This window comes from Aulonocara sp. 'chitande type north' Nkhata Bay, linkage group LG4 (genome assembly GCF_057382095.1).
Source record: "Aulonocara sp. 'chitande type north' Nkhata Bay isolate Kocher_YH1m ecotype deep benthic linkage group LG4, A_spYH_male_GT1.1, whole genome shotgun sequence".
Classification (NCBI taxonomy): domain Eukaryota; kingdom Metazoa; phylum Chordata; class Actinopteri; order Cichliformes; family Cichlidae; genus Aulonocara; species Aulonocara sp. 'chitande type north' Nkhata Bay.
The window spans coordinates 16,077,022-16,090,852 of record NC_141347.1 but is presented as its reverse complement, the minus strand read 5'-3'; positions in this window follow the sequence as shown (position 1 = coordinate 16,090,852).

The following is a 13,831-nucleotide window of genomic DNA, read 5'->3' as shown; positions in this document are numbered from 1 at the left end:
CTCGAGGGGTCTGCTTAGGGTCGAAGTTCAGAACTGCCATCCATGAGCCATGTCAGCGTTGACCATTCAAACCATGCATGCCATATCCATTTGCTTCCAGTGCTTACATTTGCTTTAGTCTCAAATGGCACCCTAATCTCTATACTCTGTAGGGATACTCGACTGCTACACAAAAGACGCCTTACAAGGGCACGCGGGCCCATTAGCCCGCACTGTAATGATGTTTACTTCAGTAGAGCACAGGGTGCTTTTTGAGACTAGGCCACTGTCTATCTCTTCTTCATAAAGCTTTGATACTCTGATATATTATTAGTAAAAAAAAATTATTCTATTCTATTCTAAAGGTGCCACTGTGCAGAGGATGATAAACTCTGTCACATATTATAGTAATCTATTCATTGGGGCGGGGGCTGGGGAGGGTTGATCGCAGGGGGGCGGAGTTGGGAAGCAGGGGTTGTAGTCTTTCTAATATTCTATTATTCTAGTTTCATTTTCTACTTTGATGTGATTGTGAGGTTGTGTTGTTTTAATCACATCTGAAGTTTCTGACAGGAGGGACATTAGGAGTGGAGCACTCGGACGATCGCTCATGGACATAAACCTCACCTCACCGGTGCCAGAGGTCACTTTACAATTTGCCAGCAGGACACTCAGCACTGCAGCGCACACACACGCACACACACCACACGGACACATGCATTCCAAGTAGCTATACATACAAATTCCTCTACTTTTGAGGACTTTTACCCAAAGCTTCAATGCTAGTTTTTGTTGTTTGCACTTGCACAGGAGAAGACTGCCTCAGATAGCAGGCTACAAGCATCAGTAAACCCTCCAGTTTCACGAGTTTGGAAGACGTAATGACTGTTAATTAAAGAATAAAAACAGGGTTAAGAACTGTCCGATGCATTATTTAAAACCTGAAACAATGATGCATCGACTTCCAGGAAAAATATGGTCGGAAAACCCCCCAGAATGATTGTTATCCAATCGTAGAACTCACGGCTATGTTAATAGCAAAAGTAAGGGTATTTAAACACGCACAAGAGAACTAAACAGCTGTGAAAAGCATGTATTAGTGAGGCTAGTTAGTGAATAAAAGGTTTCAGTTTGCTCAGAAGCATATAGATCAGACTCTGGAGGAATGGAAAAAGGTCATGTGGTCTGATGAGTCCAGATTTACCGTGTTACAGAGTGATTTATGCATCAGGGTAAGATAGATCCAGCCTTTACTTTACATCTGGGGTTTCTTCAGTTGGTCTGATCTAGGTTCAGCAACCTTATGTGCCCCTCCAAGAAATGGGGGTCAGTTGATGACGTGATTAAAATGAATGACCAACAATGATTCCTTTCTTTTCTCACAGCACAAGCATGATGATCCAAGATAATTGACAATCTTTAGGATGTGCTGCAGAATCAAAAACAAAACTGGACAGAAATAAACATCCGCATCATGTAAGCTCATCAAAATAATGCCATCATCATCAAAGGTAATCAGCTGATATCAGTTGTGACCGAACAGCGTAATCAAACTTTTGCACACTTAAACTTTAACTTGAAATAGAATTCGAAGCTTTGGGATTATTGGTCCTCATGAGTATAGGAGCACAAGAACACAGCACACAACGATGTAGTCTCGTTAATGATCACACACACACACACACACATACATGCTCACAGCTTCAGCTTTGCCCGATGTGGCGCAGAGAGAAATGTTCTGTTCTGGGTTAAAAAAAACAAAAACAACTATCACTGTGTCATGTTTGGTGTTTCTTTGGAAGAAAATGACAAACTGTTACCACTGCGTCGCTGTTGTGTCGCTCCTTGATGGGACTTCAGTACACTGAGCCAGCTAATCAACCACGGACGACCAGAAAAAAACTGTTTTGAAGGAATAGTTCAGAGACAAACACTTGCTATAAGCACTCTACACTTTGCACTCGCAACACACACACCAAGACACACTAACGCATTTAAGGTCACTGTGTGAGGAGGGCTTACAGGTGGAGTTATGTGCCTGCATGTTTGTGTGTGTTAATATTTACATTGTGCGTGTTTGTGTGCGTGTGTGCAGTTAGCCTCTCCTCACCCATGCACCCAGTGCCTGCCTGTCCTGCCTTCAGACAGCTCCAAGATCAGCCATGGGGCGTCCAGTATAACCTCCTCTGCATCCTCGCGACCTTTAATGGTTGGACCGGGATCAGTTTTAGAGCTAACTGCCCCGATCATTCCTCAGCAGACGCAGCCATACAAGCTAATAGGACTGTTCTGGATTCAGTCGGCTCTGGCGGAAACATTTTTTATTATACTTTTTAATTTGGATCTTGTTTTTCTTACATTGCCGTCTCTGTCTGTGCAGCTGGTTTAGGATCAGCAGAGGGGGCTTGGGGATAGACTATGATCTATTGAGTCCCTAGTGACACCTGGTCCTGAATCAGCACAAGCTGATTTTGCCTGCTGTTCCTCGTGTTCCCAAATGTCCCATAAATTTGGGAAAACAAACTGTGCTTGCTCTGAAAGACTTACTTGTAAAATTGTTAGGCTTTTTAAAATGTGTCCTTTAGGAAGTTTCACTCACCAGATTCCCTCCCCCAAATGATTTCACTTTAACTTCAAGCATTGTTGACGGCGGTGGCAGTTTATGGATTGCGGACATGGTAGTTGTTGTTTTAAGTTTTCTAAACATAATCTATTGATAGATAAAGAATAGCAACCATTATTACAAGAATTATTCCAGTCTTGGTGGCTATTGGGCCTGTTTCCCTGTTTTATTTTTTTTGGGGGGGGGGGTTGTGCCAACCTTTAGCCTTTTAGGAAGAGAGATTTTGTACCTGTCCTATATTTCACATGAATTATTTTGACAGGGAATACAGAGCGATTAAAATGTGCTTTTAACGGTTTTGCCTCAAGCCCTGCATTCAGACAGTGCTGTTTACGTAGTTTACAGAATATATTTGTGGCTGGCACGGTTGACTGACCAAGGATGAAAGGCCCAAAACGGTATCGTGTTTTACCAAGCTTGGAGAGTTTCGCTCTGCATCAGGAATATTCAGGCTCCTTCTTGCTTAAATTTCTTTTGAAAGTAGCAACAAAACATGTTTTTTCTCTTCCTGAACAAGTGAAATCAGACTGTGCCCTTAAACGAAAAGATCGTGACTGTTTTTACTGAGATTTACAGAAGACTCGCAGGGAAATATCTACAACACTTAATGTGACATACTTGTATTGGATTACTACACAGGTTTCTCTATGAGAAAGCCACGCACCATAGAGTCTAAATTGCCCTTGAGTTTTTACTGAGCCATGTTGTGATGGGTAGAGTCAGGCTACTCAGTGTATGAAACCAGTGTGACAGTGCACTGGCTGTGGGCTTTTTGCCACGTTTGCTGCATAACTCTGTGATTGGCAAAGCTAGTTAGCACTACTTTATTTCAGACTGTAAAAAACATTAAATCAACAGTTGCTATGATATTTGCTTCATCTTTCAAGATTAAGTAAGTTATTTGTTACACAAGTAAAATACCCAGCAAACCATATACAGGACGTAAAATAGAGGTGAAGTAAAAATAGTATTTCAATGCACATGTCTTCTCCTTGTCCACAGACTAGTATAACCGTAACCTTTTAAAAAGCCATTTGTACATCTAAAATCTGCCTGCTTTGCTGCACCCTGGACTTAATGCGTCAGGTTGTTACAGCCATCACCTCTCTGTCCCTCTCTGTCCCTGTCATTACCCAGAGATCAGACCACTTCAGTGTCACATGAAAGTCTTACAAGAATGTAAAGAAATACTCAAGCAGACATAGTTAGCATCTCCAAGATGTCAACAAAAACCCCGCAGAAAGTGGCTAGCATAGCCGTAAACTGTTGCGCTGTGCCTCAAATTACATATTTCTGTACACCTACAGTTTAAATTAAGCAAAACATTTTTGTGGAAACGTGTCCAGTAGCGGTCGTGATGCTGGTTAGCCTGCTTCACACAAAGACCCATAATTCTTTTAAGCTAATGTGAGAAAGCTATGTCCTGTGTACTTAGCACACACACCAGTATTAATTAACAGATATTGCACTTGTTGTGGCATGTTTTAGTGTTTTGTTAACTTCTTGAATTCTGTAGAAGAATCTGAAGAATTTATTATTACAGAAAGACAGAGACTAAAAAAGCAGCAGCTAGCGATCCAGTATTTTTGATACAACTCTAAAAAGAAGAAGTTACTTTCAGCTGCTCTTTTATTCACAGGGGTCGCCCACAGTGGGTAGATTTTTATTTTTATGCCAGCTCCCTTTCCTAATCAAACCCCATAAGGGACATGTGTCTCCTCCCGGAATCAAACCAGGGATTAAACCACTAGCAACACTAGCATCCTCACATTACGCTGGTAAGCAGATGGAAGTGTCTGAACTGAGATACACCGACAGTTTTTGGTGGTAAATAAATGTAACCTGACTTTATCCATTTCAAACTGACCCAAGGACTGTTAGAAAAAAATGCCAGAGCACAAACTCAGGATTAGAGTCTGATATTTTATTTTATTTCTTATGGATTTGTCAGTTAGTTTATTAATTTCTGAACAGAGCAACAAAATTTGCCACAAAGACAGAGCAAACAATCCAGAAATATTGTCTGTTCATATGTATATTGTGAGTACAGCGGTGGCCAGCATAAAGTTGTTTTCAGGGAGTGTATCTTAGAGGCATTGTAGCATTTTGCTTCAAGATGAAGCAGTTGATAACTATAAGGAGGACTAGTAACAATCAGCTGTTACTCTGTGTGTCTTTAGGGTTAACACTGGAGATTTTGGGTGTTTTCTTGCAGCAGTCATGAAAGTATAAAGTCAAATGTACAGCTGAAACTTCAAGTAGCATAAAAAGTAACACTAAAAGCATGATGGTAATAGGTTTAAGTGTTAAAGATTGTGTAAATCAGTGTCAGCGGGCAGCTTTTTATCTTGCTCCATACCTCTGAGCCCTATCATGAGATAATTAGTCCTCTACAAACAAATATACACACACACATGCATGCAGAAACATGCTGGCACTCACATTTGTCTTTCTATACACAGGAACACTGACTGCATCATTCTCACACACACACACACACACACACACACACACACACACACACACATGCCAACAAACACACACACATACACACAGATGCCAGCCATTTTCACTGTATACTTTATAATGTAAACCTCCAACTAACAGCAGTCTGACACGGACACATGCTGTGATTAAAAGCACACTTTTACTTACGTGGTATAAATATGATTACCTATATGAAGGATATTATATACATCATAATATTAGAAAATAAAGAGTCACCTTTTCAAAGTGCCTGTGGTGAGTTCATTTTGTTTTCGACTGTGTACCATGTGACTGTGATTTGCTGCTACATCCTGTTCTTTCTCCCCCACACGGACACTAATGTGGTTTTTACAGAAAGGAAGCCGATAATGTTTAAAACACCAACAAAACAAATTGGATCAGCTTCAAAAACACTGTTTCATGCTGCTTGTCTTTTATTGTGTTATATATGCTGACAGCGTCCTGCATCTTGCAGTCAGCATAGACGTCTTTACGTCTCTCCACTACACCCTGGATAAGGAATTGTGAAACGTTATTACTTTTAGAAACTTGCAGATGTTTAAGGATATACTCTGTTTAATCCACAGTGATTTTAAAAGTCAGATGTTTATAGGCTGGCTATCCTGTGTCATAAACCTTCTACACCCCCACCCAAACAAATAGCTTTTCTATGAGCTCAGAACAACCCAGCTACACCATTTGGTTAGCTAGTTTCTGATACATGCTAATGTGAAGATACTGGTAGAGTCTGCAAACCGCCCATTTTATCAAACACAGAATCATAGGAGTTATGTCCTCAGTCCATCACCTGAATCTCTTTTTAGTCAAATTAGTTACGTTTTTATGAATAATAAGCTCTGACTCGTCTTGGCTAACACATGTTGCCCAAAGCACGTGATATCAAACTAGTCTCATGTCCAAGGCAACAGGCTTATCCACAATGCTTGAACCGAGCCACTCAGCTTGGCAAGATCCAACCTGTGTCCATGGGTCACACCCACTAAAATGACAGAAGCTATGTATTCCGGTGGCTCCAAGTTAAGCTAGCTTCTACTGACAGAAGCTAATTGCAGTCACAAGATGGCAGTAATTTACTGAATGGATGTAAACCGGCAATTCAATTTTCTCATGTGCTACAGTCACTGGTTGCTTGAGAAACAAGTACTGCCCAGGTGGCTGGCAGTAGTTTGTGTAGGTTGCTGGCTCTCACTGGATGAAGAAAGAGCTGTAATTGCTTTGATTGCTAGCACACTGCCATGGTTGCCAGTCATTTTTCATGTTAGTCTGCAAATATCCTCTACATACTAGCCGTAGTACAACTTGATAAAGTGTTACACAAACTGAAACTGGAGGAGATTCACCTACAAAGGTTTTGAAGGAAAACAGTCTCACACTTTACACTGTTTCACTAAAGCTCAGAGAGTAACTGGACGCTGTTGTAGACAAGTCTGTCAGTTCCATTCAAACTAGGACCGCAGCAGTATGCTAGTAATCATAAGAAGGTTTTTGCCTATCAGTTGGGGAATACAGATTTTTCCCTAACAACAGGTATTTGACTGGGGGCCTTATTCACTTATTCTACACTGTCCCCGTGTTTGTCACATGTCCAAAATGACTGACTAGTTAATGCCATGTGGTTAGTGGTCACATGTCTACAAAGGCTCAATAAGAAAACGTTTACTGGGCTGGTATTTTTTAATTGTTGTCTCTTTTTATATTTCAAACTGCCTTAATTGTTAATGTAAGCCAGTTTGATCAGTTCTGTAACACACTCCCCTCTGAACGCGCACACATACACACACAGGACACATGAGATGTGTATCAGATGTGCTGTGTCAACCATTCTGAATTGGCTTTCTGACAGATAAAGTCTCTGCTTATCTCTACAGCCACCCCCACAGATGCCTGAATGATGGTGAGAAAGAGGAAGGGTGGGAGGAAGATGAGAGTTGAGAGGGGAAATGGGAGAGAGAAAGTTAATTAGGTGACTGGAGGATTTTTAGAGTTTGGGGTGACTGAAGGTGAAAAAGAGAGAAATTCCTCTAGGACTGCATGAATACATGTGTGTGTATATCTATGGGAGGATAATAGCCAAGCAAGACCTGAAGGTCCTTGCTGACAGTCCAGTGAGGAAACTGGCTGAGATCCTGGAACCTGAACATCTTGGCAAATCATTTTCTACCTCCAAGTTGAGGAGTGCTCAGTGTGAGGAGATCATCTCCTCACACTGAGCACTGGAAATGCAGTCAGTGTCTTTAGTTAACTGATTGTAGTTTTCTAATTTCACTTATTTTTTAAATGGCTAAAGTTTCAAGAGAAAAGTTTGTCCGTTAGTCCTGTGTGATACTGCAAATTTTAGTATAAATCCAACACCTAGTAAATATGCACTGCACTTGAATGGTTTAGATCTTATTTAACTGACAGAAGTGTTTCTGCCAGGTTTGGTGGCTCTTCATCCACATCCACCCCGCTTGCATGTCCCTCAAGGATCTATCCTTGGCCCAGTACTTTTTTTCCCTTTACATGCTCCCATTAGGTTCTGTTTTCAGAAAATATGGAATCTCATTTCACTGTTATGTCGATGATTCTCAAATCTACTTTCCTCTTAAAAATAATTCTATAGGCTCTTTAAAAGTTTTGCTAGACCGCCTCTATGACATTATTAAATCATGGTTAGCATTAAATTTCTTGTACCTTAATGCTAAACAGAGATTGTACTATATAGACCTTCTGACCCTCGTTTTTCTCTTAAGGGTGATCTGGAATCTGGAAAAGTCCAGAACTCCCTTTGCCAAAAATGATGGCACTTTTTCATTTGAGAATTAAGAACATTTAATCATCCGTTGACTTCGAGGAAGTGATTCATCCATTTATTTCATCCAGGCTTGATTACTGTAATAGTCTTTATTTTGGTATCAGCCAGGCTCCGCTCCTTGTTCAGAATGCTGCAGCCCAACTCTTGACAGGTGACCATCACCCTATTTCCCCATTCTTGGCTCGTTTACACTGGCTTCCAGTACGCTCTAGAATTGATTTTAAGATTTTATTGCTTGTTTTTAAGTCTCTGAATGGATTAGCTCCTTCGTACCTCTCTGATCTTTTAACAAAAAGTACTCCAAGTAGAACTCTTCAGTCAGCTGATAAGTTGCTTCTGATTGTTCCTAGAGGCAGACGAAAACACAGAGGAGACCAGATCTTAAACTAAACTTTAATACAGTCTGCCTCTTCAAACTAGGATCTCTCCAACACTCGACATTTTTAAATCTTGTCTGAAAACACATCTTTACTCCCTAGCTTTTAATTGTGACTGAGTGTTTGTTTTGTTCTCTTTGTCATGGCTGTGTACCGGCAGGCAAGGAGGAAGGACCCAAAATGCAGGATTCAGTGAGGCGAAGTTGAACTCAAAGTAAACAGCTTTATTTGCAGGTTGCAGATGAACAGCAGAGGAGAAATCACTGGGAGAAATCACAGCTGACGATACGGGAAACGTAACCGGAACACACTGACACCAGACACGAACCTCCAAAGTAAAACAGGAAACAAGAAACAATTTACAAGGAGGCAGACAGACACTGAACTTAATCTAGAATAATAATCAATACTGTAGAAATATACCAAAATATAAAAAACTGAAAGAACTGGGTCAAAATGATCCAGAACCGTGACAGTGTTTGTTTTATTTTTTACTTTGTACAGCACTTTGGTCAACCTGTGTCGTTTTTAAATGTGCTTATAAATGACCTATAAAAACCTATGTAGGGTAATTTGCCAAACCCTCAACACATTTTAAAAAATACTGATTTCTACTCTATGGTAAAAACTCATCTTTGGGCTTTTCATGTATTTTGAAACTGGGTTTTATGAGTACTCGGGACATGAATGTGCCCGTGTTTAAAGCACTTTGGGTTATCTTATGTTGTTTAACTGTGCTATAGGCTATAAAAAACAGACGTGACAGTCAACACAAAAAGGTTAAGACATTTGTTTATTGTGCATGTTAAAAGTATGCTTTTTCATTACCCAAAAATGATTATTATTATTATTTATTTAACACTATTCAATGAGCTACATCAGGGGTAGGAAACTCCAGGCCTCAAGGGCCGGGTGTCCTGCAGGTTTTAGATGCGTCCTTGATCCAACACAGTTGATTCAAATGGCTAAATGTCCTCTCTATAGTCCATACTTTTCCTAACCATGTACCTTGTGGGGTCACTGGAGGCCAGGAGCCTCAGCACAAGCAAGACATTAAGAATTAACATTAAGAAGTTCTTATTTACATTGATCGGCTGGTATTTGCGAGTTATTTTGAAGTCAAGTTATACAAAGTGTATTTCTTATAAAATTAAGTAGAGCTCGCTTTTATAGCACTGCACGTTGAAGGGGACCAGGTTTTTGGTAATTTGTCTGTCATATTTTCTGGTCAAACTCTCAGATTAATAAGTTCAGTGTTTGTGCAAGTAAAAGTGAAAATGCTACTCTGTTTATACCCTCTCCTCCTCTGTGGCACTAGCTAGATTGCGAACAACCACAACTTTACCTCTGCACCATGAACGTATTACACGGAAGAGAAGGAAAGAGGGGAATGCTGAAAGTGGGATCTCATTATCGTCTTATTTTTACTAAGCAAGTGCTTCCTTTTTGTACCACACAAAAAAATAACCTCATTTAGTAATGAAATTCATTACCCTCCCTATCAGATTAATAACTCATTAACTGAGCACACACAAGAGCACAGTTCCAGATATTTCCATCCCTCTTTAACCCTGAATATACCTAAAATAGTTGTCTCAGGCACATTTGCTGAGAACACAGAAGTCCCACCCATCTTCTGTTTAGACCTTCTGTTTGTGAAGAGCAGTCAATCAGAAGATAGCTAGCTTAAACAAAGAAGAGCTAAAACAAAGATTACATAAAGATCATATATGAATTCTGGAAAATGGATTCTACTGTAAAAGAATTCAATTATGGAGCTGGAAATTAACATAAAAGCTCCCTTTTAAGTTTATGTGGCTTATGCTTGTTTCTTCCTTGTGTCTTCAATGTGACTGACAACTGTGAAACGATATAGTGCTTTACTTACAGCGCATGCTGTGTATTTACCCTAGTTTCTGATAGATGTCATATTATATAGCATCTAAATATAACTTGAAAGGAGGGCAGTAAGTATGTATATAATACGTGGAGGAAGGCTTTAGCACAGAGTTTGGATTCACCACATAAATATTCATGACTCTGACGTCAAGAGATGGCGCTGCACGTCTTGGTTTTATCGATTCAAATGGATGACGGGATTACGAGAGTCTCCGTGCCACACTACGATTGAATGCCACTCTGCTTTTGTTCCTCCAAACTGCCTCCATATGAGCCTTTTTGTCAGCCTGTCACGCTGCTCATCTCCTCTGTTTCAAAGAGATTTTATGACCGTCACCAATGTTTCATTATTGCATTTTCTTTTTTCCTGTTTTCATCTTGGCACAGTGTTTTTTTCCTCCTTCGTGATCCTCTCAGCTATTTTACCCCACTGCCACATTGTTCCGTTTTAAAACCCCACCCTCCCACTGAGCACAATGCTACTATCGTAATTGCTTTCTTCAGCTCCAGTAGCCCAATAACAGAAAATGCCCCCGTTATGCTAATAGCCCATAAAGACACTGAGCATTTGCCAGCAGGAGCCCCACATCAGATTATTTCATAGCGCAGTGGCAGTCAGTAGTGTCTTTCCTCCTAAAAATAAAACAGAAATTTGTGACAAATATATATTTTTGTCTGAACACTGAAGGTTTCTGTACCAAGTTTTTGTTTTGTAATGTTCCAGGCAAGTGCCGAACATCACACACAAGTACGAGTGTTTGTGAGTGAATGTTTGTGTCCCACTTGGGCACCCCTATAACAGCTGTTTGTGACTGAATGAGGCTCTGAGGGAGAATAGCTGCCAGCTTTGATGTCCTAATTATTTATCTCTCTGTCTGTTTGGTTGCCTGTTTGTCTGTCTCGATACATGTATCCAGTGACAGAGTGAGTGTTAATTCACTCATGGACGAGTATTTAACTAACCTAACCCACACTGTTAAACTTGTTATTTGAGCTCATATTTTCTATCCTGTGTTTTATACAGCACACCGGGAGCAACACCAGGCCACTTGAGTACAGTGAACTCATTGTCATGTTCAAGAAACCAATTTGAGATGATTTGAGTTTTGTGACATGGTATGTTATCCTATTGACAACCAACATCATAAATTGGGTACACTGGTTATAAAGGGATGGACATGCTCAGTTGGTACTAAGGGCCCAAACTGTGAAGAAGAAACAAAGACACAACCATGTCACATTCAAAGTCACTTAAATCACCTTTCTTCCACATTCTGATGGTTGCTTTGAACGTCAGCAGGTCGCCCTGGCTGACATGCCTGGATACACTGAGTTCCTGCCATGTAATTGGCTGATTAGATATTTGTGCTAACAAGCAGTTGGACAGGTGTAGGTATAGTAATGTGTTCCATGTTCCAAATGTTACTCTGGAACTCAAAAATATCAATTATATGCCCATAATAAGAGTCGGCAAGCAGCTTTGTAGAGGATTTACCTATGACATTATCTTTGTATTTAAAGATTAGCTTTGCAAACACTTGATTTGAAATCAAAAATATTGATTAAATTGACATTTTGACAGTGATTAAGTCAAAAGATTATCTTGAAAGGTTGTTTTACAGTATTTCCCAAATGAAATTACAAGTTTCAGCCTGGTGGCTCGAGGAAATATGTCAGGGGATCATCACAAAGATGCATGCCTGCAACAAAGGTTGTTGTAACTCCTCCAGTAAATGCTGAGATAGTTCAGTTTGGTGTAAAGCATCAGAGTCCTGACACTAGCATCCCAAGAGCCATGTGGCTATAATGGCTACCAATCCACTGAAATGCTTTTCTCAGTCATGTAATGTCAGTCCAGTGTTCGTAGACTGGCATCCAGCTTTAACTCGCGCTCAGCTGCAGACTGAGTGGGTAAATGTTGAGTTCGAGAGAGAGACGATTCAGCTTTCAGAGAAGGTCAAGCTGTGAGTGAGGAGCACTCAGAGTCATTGTCACTGACAAAGAGTGCAGCCTCATATGTTCACGTGTGTGTGTGTGTGTGTGTGTGTGTGTGTGTGTGTGTGTGTGTGTGTGTGTGTGTGTGTGTGTGTGCTGCTTGAGTGTAGTAACACTATGGCCATCTGAAGCGTGAAAAAAGGCTCAGAGCTGTGAGTTCTGCTCAAGCAGAAAGACAAGAGGGCGAGAGGAGGAGGGGAGGAGGGGAGGAACGCATCAACGGTTGAAGATATCGGTGGAGGGACGATTAGGAGAATCAATGATACCAAGGAACGAAAGAGGATGGCAAAAAAAGAAGAAACTGGTGCTTTTTTTGCACTTTGGTCCAAAGAGTATGCTTTCTCTCCATTTGCAATAAGGCACAAAGCATGGGCCTCTTTTATAGTGAGGATACAGAAAACAGATGAGTAACAAGGGATTCACTCCATGGAAACAATCAGAAATTCACCAATGCAAATAATTGCTGCTTTTTTCCTGATTTAGTAAAGAGAATTAGAAATCTTTAGGTTCTGGACTGTTCACCAGCTAAAGCTGAACAATTTAGAGACTCCTCATTGGGCTTATCCCCCGAAATAAAAAATTACAGATAGCTTAGAAAGACTCATACCTTCCTATGTAAACAAGTAATTTGCAGTTTTTCATCACATCCATTAATTTTAACAATGCAGTGTTTTTGTCATGAAACCCGAGCTTAGTTTAGACTTGTGCGTTGCGTTTATTAGCCCAGGTGAGTGGCCAACTCCATGCAACAGTCGTTGTTGGGTTGAGGTAAAGGCATTTCCAGTTTCAAGACAACTTATACTATCAAAAAAGGATTCTTCATCCTCAGACCCTTTTATTTTATTAAACTCATCAAACCCTCTACACCAATAAACATGGAGCATTAGTTTGAATACAATCCAACTGCAATATATAAGATAAAAGGTTTATTTATTCAAATAATTAACCAATGAGGAAAATACGCTTGGTATAAACTGAATGTGTACTATAAATATACGAATTTCATTTGACCACATTTTATTAAATGTAACATTTTACATTGTACTTTTGCAGCAAAATGACATGGACAGTTTACATGTAATTACATTTATTTGGACTGTAGACAAAAGAGGCAAGTTGGGCATCACAAAAACCAGTGTTATTCATTTTAATACATTTGAACCAAAGAAAATCTCGCCTTCGCTTGGCTTTGATTAGTATCAACAAGGCATTTGATACCCCTACCTGAGGTATCTCCTGTATTTATTGTTTAAGGGGTTTCAGCCAGATATCTCTTTTGGAAATCTACCACAGTTTTCCATAAAGGAAAAGCTGGACGCAACAACAAACAGCTTTCCTGGCTCAAACCAGTGGGATCTTCTAAGGCAGGGATGTCAAACTCATTTTACATCAGGGGCCACACAGAGCTCACATTGATCTTACGTTGGATGGACCAGTGAAACTTCATTACTTTAGTGTAGTATGGGGGGAAATCATTATTGATAGGAAAAGCTGTAAAGCTTATGAAAGGTTAAAATCTATATGCGCTCATTCACATTTTCCAAAGCTGTCTGGTGGGTCTTTGCAGGGCCGATTCTGACCTTGTGTTTGACACCACTGCTCTAAGGCTTTAACTTAAACAACCAGGCCAGAAAGGAATAATCTGAAATAATACAA